This window comes from Aquarana catesbeiana, linkage group LG02, assembly GCF_042186555.1.
Source record: "Aquarana catesbeiana isolate 2022-GZ linkage group LG02, ASM4218655v1, whole genome shotgun sequence".
In the NCBI taxonomy this organism is placed as follows: domain Eukaryota; kingdom Metazoa; phylum Chordata; class Amphibia; order Anura; family Ranidae; genus Aquarana; species Aquarana catesbeiana.
This window is the reverse complement of record NC_133325.1, coordinates 426,926,222-426,943,496: the sequence shown is the minus strand read 5'-3', so window position 1 is coordinate 426,943,496 and position 17,275 is coordinate 426,926,222.

Below are 17,275 nucleotides of genomic sequence, written 5' to 3'. Positions count from 1 at the left end.
ACACAACAGGGTGGAATCAGGATGCAGTGCTCTGCGCCCCAAGCCCACCCTATTTTGAAGCCTATTAGAGCGTCTGGCTCTAATCGCGTGCTTCAAAATACATACCCCCGCATATCCCCCCCATAGTATTTCATGTGTCCAGCATCCTGAAAGGGGACAGGCATGAATAGGAGGGCGGCGGAGGTGTCGGGGGGGGGGCGGCGGCCCATGAGCCCACAATGCACGGGCCACCACTGTTCTAAACTTAGCCTTAACACCACTTAGTTTAGAGGAAATTATAAATGTGGGGGTAGGGCGTGTCCTTGTTGTCTCCATGTTTTGGGTGGAGAAGGGATTACATCAAGTGTTAACCATAAGGAATTTAACCTGAAACATTTTTATAACGGTAACACTAATTATGTAATCTATGTGATCACATGCAAATCATGCCAGGTACAATATGTGGGACACGCAACTAGGCATCCAAGAGACAGATTCCGGGAGCATCTCAGTGATATCAGATTAAACAAATCAACTAATGTAGTTAGACATTATAATAGATATCACGGGGGTAACTTGGATTTTGCATTGGTACAGATTGTGAAAAAGGTAAGACTCCCTCCTAGAGGAGGGAACCTTTTTTGGTTGCTGCGCAGGAGGGAGGTGTTTTGGATTTTTCAATTTACAGACCCGGATTCCAGGTGGTTAGAACGTTGAATAGAATGTGTCCCATTATTATGAGTGATGCTGTACCTCCCTTATGCACAGCTTTTCTCTGGATCCCTTGGAGGCTTGTTTTGATTTTTGTCTTCTTCGTTTATTTGCTCATGGAGTCCAATTTTTTGGCCCTTTGGGTCTTTGTCCACATGTTTGACTGGGTTTTGTAATATATAATTATTTTGATTGATTTTCTATAATTTCTAATGTTTGTTGGACAGTATATATGTGGAATATGTAAACTGGAGATGTATTCAGCATCTAGGTATACCATCAGCCAATGTAATTCACTGTACACTATGCATCCACCACCAAGCAGAGAGAATGAATACTCTTAGAGGACTAAGTGGACCCCATGCCAGCGCCAAAGAGTCAAACAAGCATGAGAACTGTGAATGTAGTCACTCGCAGGGGACAGCGTAGAGGATCGACTTCAACAACACTGACGCGTTTTGTCCCCAGGACATCATCTAGGGTGTTGTCCTAGGGGGCGAAACGTGTCAATCGTAGTGAGCTAGCTCCATGGTATTGCGCTTCCTGGATTTAATTGTCATCACATTTTCTCTGTGCCTGAACTTGTCATCATTGATGTAATTGTTCTACCTTTTATAATAAACCCTCAGTTTATGGTTTTACCCTATGTGACAGCTTCTTTCTTTTATGAACGGTGGAGTTCAAGACTTTATCTGTTAATAAGATGGTGTTGAAGTCGATCCTCTATGCTGTCCCCTGCGGGTGACTACATTCCCAGTTCTCATGCTTGATTGACTCTGCCGCTGGCATAGGGTCCACTTAGTCCGCTAAGAGTATTCATTCTCTCTGCTTAGTGCACTATTAACGGTCATTTATGACATTTATATGCACGATTTATTTACACAGTCATATGTTCATTAGTTGTATTTTTGCACATTATGTTTATATATGCAGTATTTGCTTAGTCAAATGTTTATGTGCATATTTGCACATTTTTGCTTGGTTACACATGCAATATTGAATAGTGCTGCACTTTATTTTGATTTCAATCCAGCAGGCTGGTTGTACCCAACTTGATCAATTGATCAACTTGTTGCATTCAGCCTGCCCACACATGGTTCAAATCTCGAACGGTTCCAGCTGAACCGGCTGAGACTAGAACCATCTGTGGCCAGCTTTAGGTTTTAGAAGAAATTAGTAAACTAATATTTCCATTTGAAAGAAAGATATATTTATAGATTTCCTATTTTGCATATTTTTAAAGTATTGGGAGTGTGGTGTAACTCCCTAATACCTTAGATCCCATTCATAAAAATGTATTTAAAGAATGCACTCAAAGAGTCCCAATGTCACTACTACCCCAACGCAGGTATTCAGACACTATAGCTGGCTACTGTGCTCTTCACCTATAGCAGCCCCCTTTCCTGTAGAGAAAGCAGGCCTACTGGTATTGGGTTGCCCCCAGGACTTATACACAATGCTATAGTGCCAGCCTGGCCACAACGCCAGGGCAAGTGCGATCTGAGCAAAGCAAACAGATACTTGTGGTTAGCAGACAGATAGCGTGGTTATATGACAGTCCAGGTAAAAGGCAGGCTGCATTCAGGGAATAGTCCAAAGTCATACATAGGGAAATCCAATCTAGCAGAGCAGGACAGACAGACAGGGAGCTTGTTCAGGAACAACACACATATCACACTTTATCACAAGCACCCAAATAAGGGTTTAGCTGGCTTATAACAGGTTTGAGTTTCCACCCAGAGACTGACCAAATTAATCAGCCTGCACGTGGACAAAGACAGGGAGAAAGCTTGCCAAATCCCAGATGCTGAAATGAGGAGCACATGTACTAGACGCTCCTGATATTACCCCCCCCCCCCCAAGGAGGGGACCATCAGACCCTTAAAGATGAGCTGGACATCCAGCACAGGACCATTAGAATGGGCAGAGGTCAGTGGATCCTGTCACGGTCCCTACCGTGCCATGCAGACGGCCAGGCCCCTAGTGGCTCAAAGAGGTATTGAACCTATGACTACCTGTTTAGTGCTCTTGTTGCTTTGCCTCTGAGCCACTCCTCAGTTCTTAATTCTGCCTGCTTTCCAGCCAAGCCTAGTTCTGTAGGAAGTACTGAGGGCTTTTCTCTGGATCTTTCCTTGCAATCAGTACTTGTCACTCCTGGATCAGCTGAGGCAGGTTACCTAATCAGCTGTGTATAAAACACTGAGGGCTTTGTCAGTTCATTCTCTCCTGTTTTGCCTAAGGTTCCCGTGTTCCAGTATTCCCGTGTTCCAGTATTCCCGTGTTCCAGTATTCCCGTGTTCCAGTATTCCCGCGTTCTACTTACAGCGTTCAAAGACTGAAAAGTTCAGATGGTAAACACCAATCAATAAAAGTGATCACAGGAACAGGTAAAAATGAAATAAAAGCAATGTGGGATACAAGAAATGCTAGCATTTCTTGTATCCCACATTGCTTTTATTTCATTTTTACCTGTTCCTGTGATCACTTTTATTGATTGGTGTTTACCATCTGAACTTTTATTCTTAATAGACCTCATTGGTTTTTGACCTGCACCATTGGAGTTCTTCTCCTTCCTTCTGCTTAACATGACCATTCCCTGGAGCCCTCACGGAACATCGTTGAAGACGGCTATTCAACAGGGGAGTACTTGGAGCCTTCACGGTCCAGGAGCTGAGGATACCACCTTGAACGGGTTCTTCCATCTGTGTCCAGTATCGGAGCGACATCTGATGAATACAACAACATCTGATATACATAATATAAGATCCCAAGCCTGTCTGATCCCTCTGTCGTATGGCATTTGGGGTCCATTTATATCTTGAGTTCCGCTGTTGTTGACTACAGACAAGCCTTACACTGACTATCTCACAATTGGGATTACCCTCACCAGAGGAATATACCATTTAAGATTTTCTGTGGACATTCTTTCTCACACCCCTACTGGGTTATATTTAGCATACTGGGTTATATTTAGCATAGCCAATTTATATTGTTTTTTGGTTTCTTTTTAGATGTGTTATTTATTTTCTACTTTTGTGATTTATTTTAACTTTTTAGTAGTGCTACACTATTATTATATTATGAACACAGTGTTGACATGTGTTAGTAAAACTGAAAATATATCATCACTACTTTGTTTATCCAGGTGGGTTATACCTTTTTTTTTTTTTTTTTTTTTTTCTTCAGCACAGATTGGGCTTTTATTTGTGGGTAAATGGTAAAACGTATTTCATGTTATCATTTTTTATTATCAAAGAAAAAACTGTCCCAAAACAGCAAGAAAATAATATACATTTTTTTTTAAAATTAGCTGTATACTGTATTTCTTGCTGTTACCATAACTTACCACCAAAGAACAACCCAAAATAAATTATCCTTCTCCTAACGATCACAGTGATACCACAAACATGTACGTTATTTGTTGTTTGTACCTGTAGTAAGGCCCAGACTCAATGGTGTGCAATTTGCTTTTTTTTTATTCTCCCTAAGGCCTCATGCACACAGTCGAACTAGCTCTACAACATATCCAAAGTTGAGGTTCCTAGCACCAAGTGGCCCCAAGATACGGGGCCCCAAAATTGGGTCGCAAAATGTCAAGCACTTTTCTGCAGCAGAGAATGACATTTTGCAACCCAAATTTGGGGCCCCATATCTCGGGGCCACTTGGTGCTAGGAACCCCAGCTTTGGATATGTTATAGTGTTAGTTTCACTGTGGGGTTCCTAGCGCCAAGTGGCCCTGAGATACGAGGCCCCAAATTTGGGTTGCAAAATTTAATTCTTTGCTCTGCAGACTCTTATAGACGCAAATGCGGTAAAACGCGGCTAAACGCGGCTAAACGCGGCATGCAAACGCAGCAAAACGGGCATTTCTAAATGCCGATTTCAGCTTTTAAAAACATGTGTTCAGCAGAGTTTGCACCAGCGTCTCCTGTGCATGAAGCCTAAACCACACACACTAATTTTTGGAAATGAAACTGTTTTATGGATGGGTTTACTTCCGCTTTAACAATATTTTTTAGGTTTTTTTTTTTTATATACACTTGTATGTTTACATTTTTCTCCCCTAACAAGGAGAGAAAGATAAAATGTATCTTTCCCTCCATTCAGAGGAGAGAAAAAAAACACAGGGTGACTGATTACTAACAGATTGGCTAATCAGAGGCTATCGCAGCAATTATGTGATCAGGAACTGGGACTCCTGTTTCCCAATTATTAGTAGAAGACCTGGGTCTCTTGGTGAGAGTCTGGTTTCTGTAATGGGAGTGCACTATGTGATGTGCTCCCAACACAAACACATGTACGCATATATGGAGCCTCCCGGAAGAAGGCCCACTTCAGTGTGTAGAGGTGGCAAGGGGTTAATGGGGGACTGTACTGATGTACACAACATTAAAGACTGGGCCCACTAATTAGCTGGCTGAAGTTTGAGAGTCAGGAGCCATATACTTACCAACTGCTTCACAGGGACCCTGAAATTAGTTGCTCATAGCCAGTGGTACCTCTTTCAGGTTATATGTAGGATGATCTATATACAGAGTGTGCACTCTGAGATACTGACTATTGATTGCAGAAGAGCTACCGTGGACTTATTCATCTTTATTAATACTGTTCATTTCTGATACTGTTCTTTGTTGGGTTTTACTTCAGTGGCACAGTGATTAGTACAGTGATTAGACTGAGCTGCTGTAACCTAGTAATTACCTCATTCAGTTTATCATGAGCGAAAAAGCTTCTTTCACCTACTCATACATCCTTGTACATTGCTATTTACTTTTAACTTGTGACAATATACATGCTTTCCTGAAGCCCTAACATACTGTAGGGATGTGTAGGATACTAATACTTGTGCTCACAGAACAGAAAACCTGTTATTCCAAGCGACTTCTCTAGGAGTAAATTGTACTACTAATTCATCACACAAAATGCAATAAAACTTATACAAATAATTTTATTAACAAGAGTGGTCTATATAATACATTAGAAAGATTTAAAGGAAAGGTAGTGCCAAAGCTCTTTTGGCCCTACTTCTCTTGTAGGTCACAGGAATGCACTTAGTTTTGCACTCCTGTGACCCATATTCTGACGTCACTCAGTCAGTCCTGGCTCTGCAAGGATCCCAACTTAAATGTCTGGATCCACCCAGATGTCTGAGCATCAGCCGGCTCGGCCTCTCAGCACACCACTGATAGACTGAGCCAACTGCTCCCGTCCCTACACAGCCTGTGCTTCAGTGAGCATTGGAGAGGCAGAACATCCACCTAGCTAGGTATGTAGATTTGATTGTTTTTTTTTTCCTGCACTTCTCTTTAAATTGAGTTTCTTTAAAGAGATATTGAACCCTCCATTTTTTAAAGTATTTTCAACAGCTGATTTAATCATTTCTTGAGTATGCAGCATCTTTATTATTTTAAGCTTGCCTGTGCTAAAGTTTAGCTGGTGCCACCTGTTCCAGATTTCCTGTTTTAGGGCTGGTTCCATAGAACCATAGAAACCCAGTCTGGATGTGTTCAGGATGCATTTCTGCATGCACTGTGCATTTTTTTGCGTATTAAATGCGTCCCAGTGCCGTTTTCTCTGTCCTGGGGTTTGTTTGTTTTTTTGCTGTAATGCGTTCCAGTGCAGTCTCTTGCAGAATAAAATTGCAGCATGTTCTACTTTTGTTGACTCTACTGAAACACACTACAATGGTGTCAACTTTGCCATTGAAATCTTACAGTCCATGCATTTTTTTATGCAGAAAAAAATGCACTGGGCTGCATGTGGTGTTAGCCTTTCTCTAGCAGTGTTCTATGGAGCCACCCTGGCATGCAGAGATTACTGATGTGTCTCCCTACACTGTGTGCACCAACAGAAACACATAGCCCTGTAGCCTAGGATGGCAAGGTACTCCCATGCTCCTCCCTCTTCTTACCCTCCTCCCTTCTGCAAGCTAATGCTAAATGCACAGTTATGCAGCTCTGCATGCCGGGTTTACAGGGGCACAGCAGCCCATTCATTTGAATTCTGTTCGAGTCTGTCTTGGAATACATGAAGACAGAGAAGGATTTTGGGGCAGCTTACATCCACAGAAAATCTGTGGTTAGTTCTCCTCCAAGATCTCTGGAACAACCTACCTGCTTAGTTCTATCGAAACTGTGTGCAAGTGTACCTAGAAGAATTGATGCTGTTTTGAAGGCAAAGGGTGGTCACACCAAATATTTATTTGAATTGGATTTCTCTTCTGTTCATTCACTTTCCATTTTGTTAATTGATACAAATAAACTAAACTAAACACCCAATTGGTTCCTGGTGTGAAATGTAACAATATACAAGGATGTAAGAATGTTGCCATTGTATATCTTGTTCCTACTTGAAGGAGGGCATAAGCTATATAGCCTGAAACTGTCGTATTTGGAACGATATGTAATTTATTACATGTGAACTTTCTACAACAAATTTTTAAAGGAGAAGTCAAGCCTGAGCTTGTTTGACTGGGCTTCTCCGATGGGTCACAGGAGTGCAATTCGTTTTGCACTCCTGTGACCCATTTTCAGCAGAGAGCGGTCTGAAGTCCGCTCTCTGCTGACATCACTGGAATCGGTCCAGGCACCGCGTCATCACGACAATAAAGTCTGCATCCGCCAGGTGCCTGGACTGACACCCGTCTCAGCCTCTCAGCGGCTGAAAATGGGTCACAGGAGTGCAAAACGAATTGCACTCCTGTGACCCATCGGAGAAGCCCAGCCAAACAAGCTCAGGCTTGACTTCTCCTTTAAAAATTTGTTGTATAAAGTTCACATGTAATAAATTACATATTGTTCCAAATACGACAGTTTCATGCTATATAGCTTATGCCCTCCTTCAAGTAAGAACAAGATATACAATGGCAACATTCTTACATCCTTGTATATTGATACATTTCACACTAGGAACCAATTGGGTATCAATTTAACAATTAATCAATACAAATTGTCAGAATTACTTCATCCGAAATCCCAGAGAGAAGGAGATGCAGTCACCCTCCAAATCAAACAGAAAATGTTCCTTTAACTGCTTCCGGACCAGCCGCCACAGTTTTACTGCGGCAGGTTGGCTCCCCTGCACGAAACCACATAACTGTATGCACGCGCGTGCTGCACAGCAGGGGTGCCGGTGCTCGTGGCCGACGGCCGCGATGACCGCCAGCCACGAGCGATCGTGAAGAGGAGAGACAGCACAGGGATGAGTGTGTGTAAACAAACACTTCCTTGTTCTATTCTGACAGGGGTGACAGATCGTGTGTTCCTATTAGCTAGGAACCACAATTTGTCACTTCCTGTAGTTAGCCCCTCCCCCTTCAGTTAGAATTACCTCCCAGGGAACACAGATAACCCCTTCACGCCCCCTAGTGTTAACCCCTTCACTGCCTGTGACATTTTTACAGTAATCAATGCATTTTTAATCGCACCGATTGCTGTATTAATGTCAATGGTTCCAAAAATATGTCAAAATTGTCCGAAGTGTCCACCATAATGTCACAGTCACGATAAAAATCTCAGATCGCCACCATTACTAGTAAAAAAAAATAATAATAAAAATGCTATAAATCTATCCCCTATTTTGTAGACACTATAACTTTTGCGCAAACCAATCAATATACGCTTATTGAGATTTTTTTTTTTTTTTACCAAAAATATGTAGAAGAATACATATTGGCCTAAACTGAGGAAAAAAATATTTTTTTTACATATTTTTGGGGGATATTTATTATAACAAAAAGTAAAAAATAATGCATTTTTTTTCAAAATTGTTGCTCTTTTTTTGTTTGTAGCGCAAAAAATAAAAACCGCAGAGGCAATCAAATACCACCAAAGGAAACCTCTATTTGTGGGAAAAAAAGGACATCAATTTTGTTTGGGTACAATGTCGCACAACCGCGCAATTGTCAGTTAAAATGTTGCAGTGCCGAATCGCAAAAAGTGCTCTGGTCAGGAAGGGGGTAAATTCTTCCAAGGCTGAAGTGGTTAACCTAATATCAGGATATAAATATATATACACAAATTAAATCAACAATAAAAATAGAAAATAAAAAATGCATGGTAACACCAATGAACATAAATAACATCCTATTAATCGTAATTTGTTCAGAAAATACCTATGAACCTCAAAATATCTCCTCCCACTATTTTATTTTTATACCAATATTATAGGGATCTACAGAAATAAATGTAAGTCAAAATAAGAGTTCAGGCCCCTGGGTTGTAAAGTATCCAGTCCATTTATCCACTGTACTTCCAATCTTTTAAAAATCAATTCTCGATATCCCCCCCCAGTCTATTTAGGGGAACTGCATCGATGACCATGTATTTCACTTGTGACGCTGTGTGCCCCATTTCTACATAATGCCTAGCTAATGGCAATTTTGTAAAAATATTTATGCCTAGCAATTCTATCTTTTACTTTTTGTGTGGTTTCACCAACATATAAAAAGCCGCAAGGACATTTAATAACATATATCACATACAAAGATGGGCATGTTTAATATCCCTTTATTTCAATATTATTACCTCTATGTGGATGTGTCAGAAATGTCCATTTAATTATTGAGTTACATTGTATACAATTTAAACATGGATATGATCCACGGTTATGTGGTCCCAAAAAAGGTTAAATTGAGTGTTTTTGTGGAGATTGGGCAGATCTGATCAATCTACTGTGTATAGTTCTATCTTTACGATATGAGGGAAATGGAGGATTATAAAATTCAGGGATTTGGGTAAACTTTTCTTTCAATATATGCCAGTGTTTTTTGATGATTTTATGTATTCAAAATGAGTGTGGATGGAATTAGGACACAAATGGTAATCTTTTATTCGTCCTATTTGTTCTCTTTTTAATGGCCACATTTGTCCTTCCTTCTTAGGTTGTAAAAGAAGGAAGGACAAATGCAGGATATCCTCTCTAAGTTAGCTTATTTCCATTTCATCTAAACATTTTTCTCGATCTTCATTATCAGTAACAATTCTTTTGACCCTTATTAATAGGCTTTTTAGACTGGATTTAAATACCTCAGGTGGATGAAAATTTTTATAGTGTAAAATGTGGGTTACGATCGGTTGGTTTCATATATAAATCACTAATGAGCCTACCATTTTCTTAATATCTTTTTCATTTATCTTAATACATATATCCCAAAAAGGATTTTTTTTCTTTACTTAAACTCATATTAAATTCCAAGCCAGGTATCAAGTAGTTAATATATGCATGAAATAATGATAGAGTGTTCAAGTTGCCCTCCCATATCGCAAACACGTCATCCAAAAAACAAAACCAGCATTTACAATTTTCTTTAAAAAAGATATTATTAAAAATAAAAGATTCTTCCACCATATCAAACAAAAGTGGGGGGCAACATTTGAACCCATCGCCGCACCCCTAAGTTGTAGGTAATATATCTCTTTAAAGAGAAAAACACTCTCCTCTAAAACTATTTTCAATCATTGCATCAAAAAAGTGATTTGATTTGTATTGTATAATCCTTAAGTAGTTAGGAGTCGGCGGCAGGCTTCAATACCTAATTCATGAGGAATTATTGTATATAAACTTGGAATGTCCCAAGTGACCAGAATTGAGTCTGTAGATACAGTCAAATCCCTAATTTTAGACAAAAAAAATCATAAGAATCTTGTATATATGATTTAATTTGTCTGGTCAGAGGTGTAAAACACTTGTCCAAATATCTAGCCAATGGAGCTGTAAGAGTCTCAGCATCGGACACTATGGGATGACCGGGTGGGTCATTCAAATTTTTATGGATCTTGGGTAACATGTATATGACAGGTGTAATGGGAAACTCCACTATTAAATATGACTGTGTATCCCCATCTATGATTTTATCATCTACTGCTCATTTTACCACTTTTTTTTATTCGATCTTGTATGCTGAATATTGGATTAGCATCAAGACGAATATAAGTTTGATTGTCTGATAATTGTCTCATTTCTTCTTTTTTATACTTCACAGTATCCATAACAACAATAGATCCGCCCTTGTCGGCAGGCTTGATAGTTATATCAAGCCAATGCTTGTTTTTCATCATGGTTCAAATTGTTTTGTGAATGGTCTAATATCAATCGATAATGCATTATTGAAAATTGTATTAGAGAAGAGCGTGTTTTTCTCTTTAAAGAGATATATTACCTACAACTTAGGGGTGCGGCGTTGGGTTCAAATATTGCCCCCCCCCCCCCATATGCAAACACTTTTTGTTGATATGGTGGAAGAATCTTTTATTTTTAATAATATCTTATTTAAAGAAAATTGTAAATGCTGGTTTCGTTTTTCGGATGACGTGTTTGCGATATGGGAGGGCGACTTGAACACTCTATCGTTATTTAATGCATATATTAACTACTTGATACCTGGTTTGGAATTTAATATGAGTTTAAGTAAAGAAAAAAAATCCTTTTTTGGATACATGTATTAAGATGGTAGGCTCATTAGTGTTTTATATATGAAACCAACCGATTGTAACCAACTTTTATGCAATAAAAGTTTCCATACACCTGGGTTATTTAAATCCATTCCAAAAAGCCAATTAATAAGGGTCAACAGAATTGTTACTGTTAATGAAGATTGAGAAAAACTTTAGATGAAAAGGAAAGTAAGCTGACTCAGAGAGGATATCCTGCCGAGGTTGTAAAAGAAGAAAGGAAAAATGTGGCCATTGAAAGGAGAACAAATAAGAGGAATAAAAGATTGTCATTTGTGTACCAATTCCGTCCACACTAATTTTGAAAAACATTAGCATATATTAAAAGAGAATTTTACCCATATCCCTGAATTTTATAATCCTCCATTTCCCTCATATTGCAAAGGTAGAACTATACAAAGTAGAATGATCAGATCTGACAATTCTCCACAAAAAAACACTCAATTTAACCTTCTTGGGACCACATAACCATGGATCATAATTCATGTTTAAATTGTATAAAATGTAACTCAATGATTAAAGGGACTTTTCTGACACATCGACATAGAGGTAATAATATTGATATAAAGGGATATTACACATGCAAATCTTCGTTTTCGTAATATATATTATTAAATGTCCTTGCGGCTTTTTATATGTTGGTGAAACAACACAAAAAGTAAAACATAGAATTGATAGACAAATATTCAGTGAGGGATAAACTTAAAAAATTGCCATTAGCTAGACATTATGTAGAAATGGGGCACACAGTGTCATTGATGCAGTTCCCCTGAAAAGACGGGGGGGGGGTTAATCAGGAATTGATTTTAAAAAGATTGGAAGTACAGTGGATAAATTGACTGGATACTTTACAACCCAGGGGCCTGAACTCTGATTTTGACTTACATTTATTTCTCTAGATCCCTATAATATTGGTAGAAAAATAGAACAGTGGGAGGAGATATTTTGAGGTTCCTAGGTATTTTCTGAACAAATTACATTACAATTAACCACTTCAGCCCCGGAAGGTTTTACCCCCTTCCTGACCAGAGCACTTTTTACAATTCGGCACTGCGTCGCTTTAACTGCTAATTGCGCGGTCATGCAATGCTGTACCCAAACGAAATTTGCGTCCTTTTCTTCCCACAAATAGAGCTTTCTTTTGATGGTATTTGATCACCTCTGCCGTTTTTATTTTTTGCTCTATACACGGAAAAAGACCGAAAATTTTGAAAAAAAATGATATTTTCTACTTTTTGTTCTAAAAAAAATCCAATAAACTCAATTTTAGTCATACATTTAGGTCAAAATGTATTCGGCCACATGTCTTTGGTAAAAAAAATGTCAATAAGTGTATATTTATTGGTTTGCGCAAAAGTTATAGCGCCTACAAACTAGGGTACATTTTCTGGAATTTACACAGCCTTTAATTTATGACTGCCTATGTCGTTTCTTGAGGTGCTAAAATGGCAGGGCAGTACAAAACCCCCACAAATGACCCCATTTTGGAAAGTAGACACCCCAAGGAAATTGCTGAGAGGCATGTTGAGCCCATTGAATATTCATTTTTTTTGTCCCAAGTGATTGAATAATGACAAAAAAAAAAAAATTACAAAAAGTTGTCACTAAATGATATATTGCTCACACAGGCCATGGGCATATGTGGAATTGCACCCCAAAATACATTTAGCTGCTTCTTCTGAGTATGGGGATACCACATGTGTGGGACTTTTTGGGAGCCTAGCCGCGTACGGGGCCCCGAAAACCAATCACTGCCTTCAGGATTTCTAAGGGCGTACATTTTTGATTTTACTCCTCATTACCTATCACAGTTTTGAAGGCCATAAAATGCCCAGATGGCATAAAACCCCCCCAAATGACCCCATTTTGGAAAGTAGACACCCCAAGCTATTTGCTTTGAGGCATGTTGAGTCCATGGAATGTTTTATATTTTGACACAAGTTGCGGGAAAGTGACAAATTTTTTTTTTTTTTTTTTTGCACAAAGTTGTCACTAAATGATATATTGCTCACACAGGCCATGGGCATATGTGGAATTGCACCCCAAAATACATTTAGCTACTTCTCCTGAGTACGGGGATACCACATGTGTGGGACTTTTTGGGAGCCTAGCCGCGTACAGGGCCCCGAAAACCAATCACCGCCTTCAGGATTTCTAAGGGTGTAAATTTTTGATTTCACTCTTCACTGCCTATCACAGTTTCGGAGGCCATGGAATGCCCAGGTGGCACAAACCCCCCCCCCAAATGACCCCATTTTGGAAAGTAGACACCCCAAGCTATTTGCTGAGAGGCATGGTGAGTATTTTGCAGCTCTCATTTGTTTTTGAAAATAAAGAAAGACGAGAAAAAACATTTTTTTTTTCTTTTTTCAATTTTCAAAACTTTGTGACAAAAAGTGAGGTCTGCAAAATACTCACTATACCTCTCATCAAATAGCTTGAGGTGTCTACTTTCCAAAATGGGGTCATTTGGGGGGGTTTTTTGCCACCTGGGCATTCCATGGCCTCCGAAACTGTGATAGGCAGTGAAGAGTGAAATCAAAAATTTACGGCCTTAGAAAGCCTGAAGGCGGTGCTTGGTTTTTGGTTTCCCGTACGCGGCTAGGCTCCCAAAAAGTCTCACACATGTGGTATCCCCGTACTCAGGAGAAGCAACAGAATGCATTTTGGGGTGTAATTTCACATATTCCCATGGCATGTTTGAGCAATATATCATTTAGTGACAACTTTGCGCAAAAAAAAATAAAAAAAATAAAAAATTGTCTCTTTCCCGCAACTTGTGTCACAATATAAAATATTCCATGGACTCGACATGCCTCTCAGCAAATAGCTTGGGGTGTCTACTTTCCAAAATGGGGTCATTTGGGGGGGTTTTGAACTGTCCTGGCATTTTATGCACAACATTTAGAAGCTTATGTCACACATCACCCACTCTTCTAACCACTTGAAGACAAAGCCCTTTCTGACACTTTTTGATTACATAAAAAAATAATTTTTTTTTGCAAGAAAATTACTTTGAACCCCCAAACATTATATATTTTTTTAAAGCAAATGCACTACATATTAAAATGGTGGGTGTTTCATTTTTTTTTTTTCACACAGTATTTGCGCAGCGATTTTTCAAACGCATTTTTTGGGGAAAAAACACACTTTTTTAAATTTTAATGCACTAAAACACACTATATTGCCCAAATGTTTGATGAAATAAAAAAGATGATCTTAGGCCGAGTACATGGATACCAAACATGACATGCTTTAAAATTGCGCACAAACGTGCAGTGGCGACAAACTAAATACATTTTTAAAAGCCTTTAAAAGCCTTTACAGGTTACCACTTTAGATTTACAGAGGAGGTCTACTGCTAAAATTACTGCCCTCAATCTGACGTTTGCGGTGATACCTCACATGCATGGTGCAATTGCTGTTTACATTTGACGCCAGACCGACGCTTGCGTTCGCCTTAGCACGAGAGCAGGGGGGACAGGGGTGCTTTTTTTTTTTTTTTTTTTTTTCTTTATTATTATTATTTTTTTTATCTTATTTTAAAACTGTTCCTTTCATTTTTTTTTTTTTTTAAATCATTTTTATTGTTATCTCAGGGAATGTAAATATCCCCTATCATAGCAATAGGTAGTGACAGGTACTCTTTTTTGAAAAAATTGGGGTCTATTAGACCCTAGATTTCTCCTCTGCCCTCAAAGCATCTGACCTCACCAAGATCGGTGTGATAAAATGCTTTCCCAATTTCCCAATGGCGCTGTTTACATCCGGCGAAATCTAAGTCATAAAATGCTCGTAGCTTCTGGTTTCTTAGGCCATAGAGATGATTGGAGCCACTCTGGTCTCTGATCAGCTCTATGGTCAGCTGGCTGAATCACCGGCTGCATTCTCAGGTTCCCTGTTGAGACAGGAGAGCCAGAGAAAAACACGGAAGACGGTGGGGGGGGCATTCCCTCCCACTGCTTGTAAAAGCAGTCTAGAGGCTAATTAGCCGCTAGGATTGCTTTTACATGAAAGCCGACCGCTGGCTGAAAAGAATGATACCAAGATGATACCTAAACCTGCAGGCATCATTCTGGTATAACCACTCAAAGTCGTGAATGGCGTACCTGAAGACAAAAAAATGGTTAACAATAAAGCACAGTAAACGGTAAAGTATAAAAAATTGCATACCTGAAAAGCAAACATGATAAAACATAATAACAATAAAACATTGCAGAATAGAATACAGTAAAAAAGAGCAGAACAATAGAGAGAGAATAGAGAGAGAAAGAACAATAAAACGACAACTATTATTTTTTATTTTATATTTTTGTTTGTGTTTTTTTTTTTTTTTACACTTTTTTTTGTAACTAACTTTTATAACTGTAAACGGTTCCAGGTTCGGCTCTCTAAAAAAATGCGATGGCATCTTGGGAGACCCTGTGAAAGTGTGCCTAGTCTGTGCAATGCTGTACCCTACGCTAATACTCAACTAGTGAATGGTAGCGTTCAAAAGATTCACCAATGCAAAGACCAGGATTGTCAGGACAGGAGAGACAACAATAGCGGGTGTCACGCCTATATCCTCGCTTGCTGCAGACACGACATCTTTTTTGGGGGGGTTCGTTGGGTAGGGGTACTCGGGAGGACATAAAAATGCCTCTCATGCAGCCAACTGCATTTGGTTGGGGATGTGAATGGGGGAAGTACGGGCGCTGCAGAAGTGGTGGGTTCCCAATTAGGATTGGCGAATGCAGCAGGAAGGGCATTATGGGCACGATGGGCCTGTGTTTGTCTTTTTGGTGGCAGCGGGACACTACTTGTGCTTGCCACCTCACCAGCTTGAACTGCACTTATGGGACTCGCCACGTCACCAAGTGTTACTGCAGTGCGGGTTTGATTACGACCGGGGTGTACTAGGCCGCTGGTGCTTGCCAGTTCACCAAAACGCTACAAAAAGATACTGTTAGCGATCGCAGGGATCAGGGATTATGCATTCAGTGTTTTGTAAGTGACAGTGATCGATCGATACTGCACTTGGGTGGGCTGGGCTGGGCCGGGTGGAGGGGCAAAACGCAGGTGCTAGCAGGTATCTGGGCTGATCCCGCTAACACTGCGTTTGTGGGAACCCTAAACTGCTGGGGACGCTAGTATAGATCTGATCAGATCAGATATTGATCCGATCAGATACTATACCACCAAGGGAGGTGTACGGTGCGTGCATGGGTGTTAGCGGTACTGGCGCTAACCTGACGCTGCCTGGGGCTGGTGCTTGTCAGTTCACCAAAACACTACCAAAAAAACTGTTAGCGATTGCAGGGATCAGGCCTGACTCTGCGAACGCTGCAGTTATGCGTTTAGTGTTTTGTAAGTGACAGTGATCGATTGATACTGCACTTGGGTGGGCTGGGCTGGGCCGGGCGGAGGGGCAAAACGCAGGTGCTAGCAGGTATCTGGGCTGATCCCGCTAACACTGCGTGTTTGGGAACCCTGAACTGCTGGGGACGCTAGTATAGATCTGATCGGATCAGATATTGATCCGTTCAGATACTATACCACTAAGGGAGGTGTACGGTGCGTGCTTGGGTGTTAGCGGTACTGGCGCTAACCTGACGCTGCCTGGGGCTGGTGCTTGCCAGTTCACCAAAACGCTACCAAGAAAACTGTTAGCGATTGCAGGGATCAGGCCTGACTCTGCGAACGCTGCAGTTATTTGTTTAGTGTTTTGTAAGTGACAGTGATCGATCGATACTGCACTTGGGTGGGCTGGGCTGGGCCGGGCGGAGGGGAAAAACGCAGGTGCTAGCGGGTATCTGGGCTGATCCCGCTAACACTGCGTTTATGGGAACCCTAAACTGCTGGGGACGCTAGTATAGATCTGATCAGATCAGATATTGATCCGTACAGATACTATACCACTAAGGGAGGCGTATGCTGCGTGCGTGGGTGTTAGCGGTACTGGCGCTAATCTGACGCTGCCTGGGGCGACGCATATCACCGCCGGGCGATCAGGGGGCTAAACCTTTATTTGGTAATAAACGGCGGGTGCCCTGACACTATAAAAAATAAACGAACTAACCAGCGTCACTCGTAACACTTATACGGTGATCAGTGGTGAAAGGGTTAACTAGGGGGCAATCAAGGGGTTAAA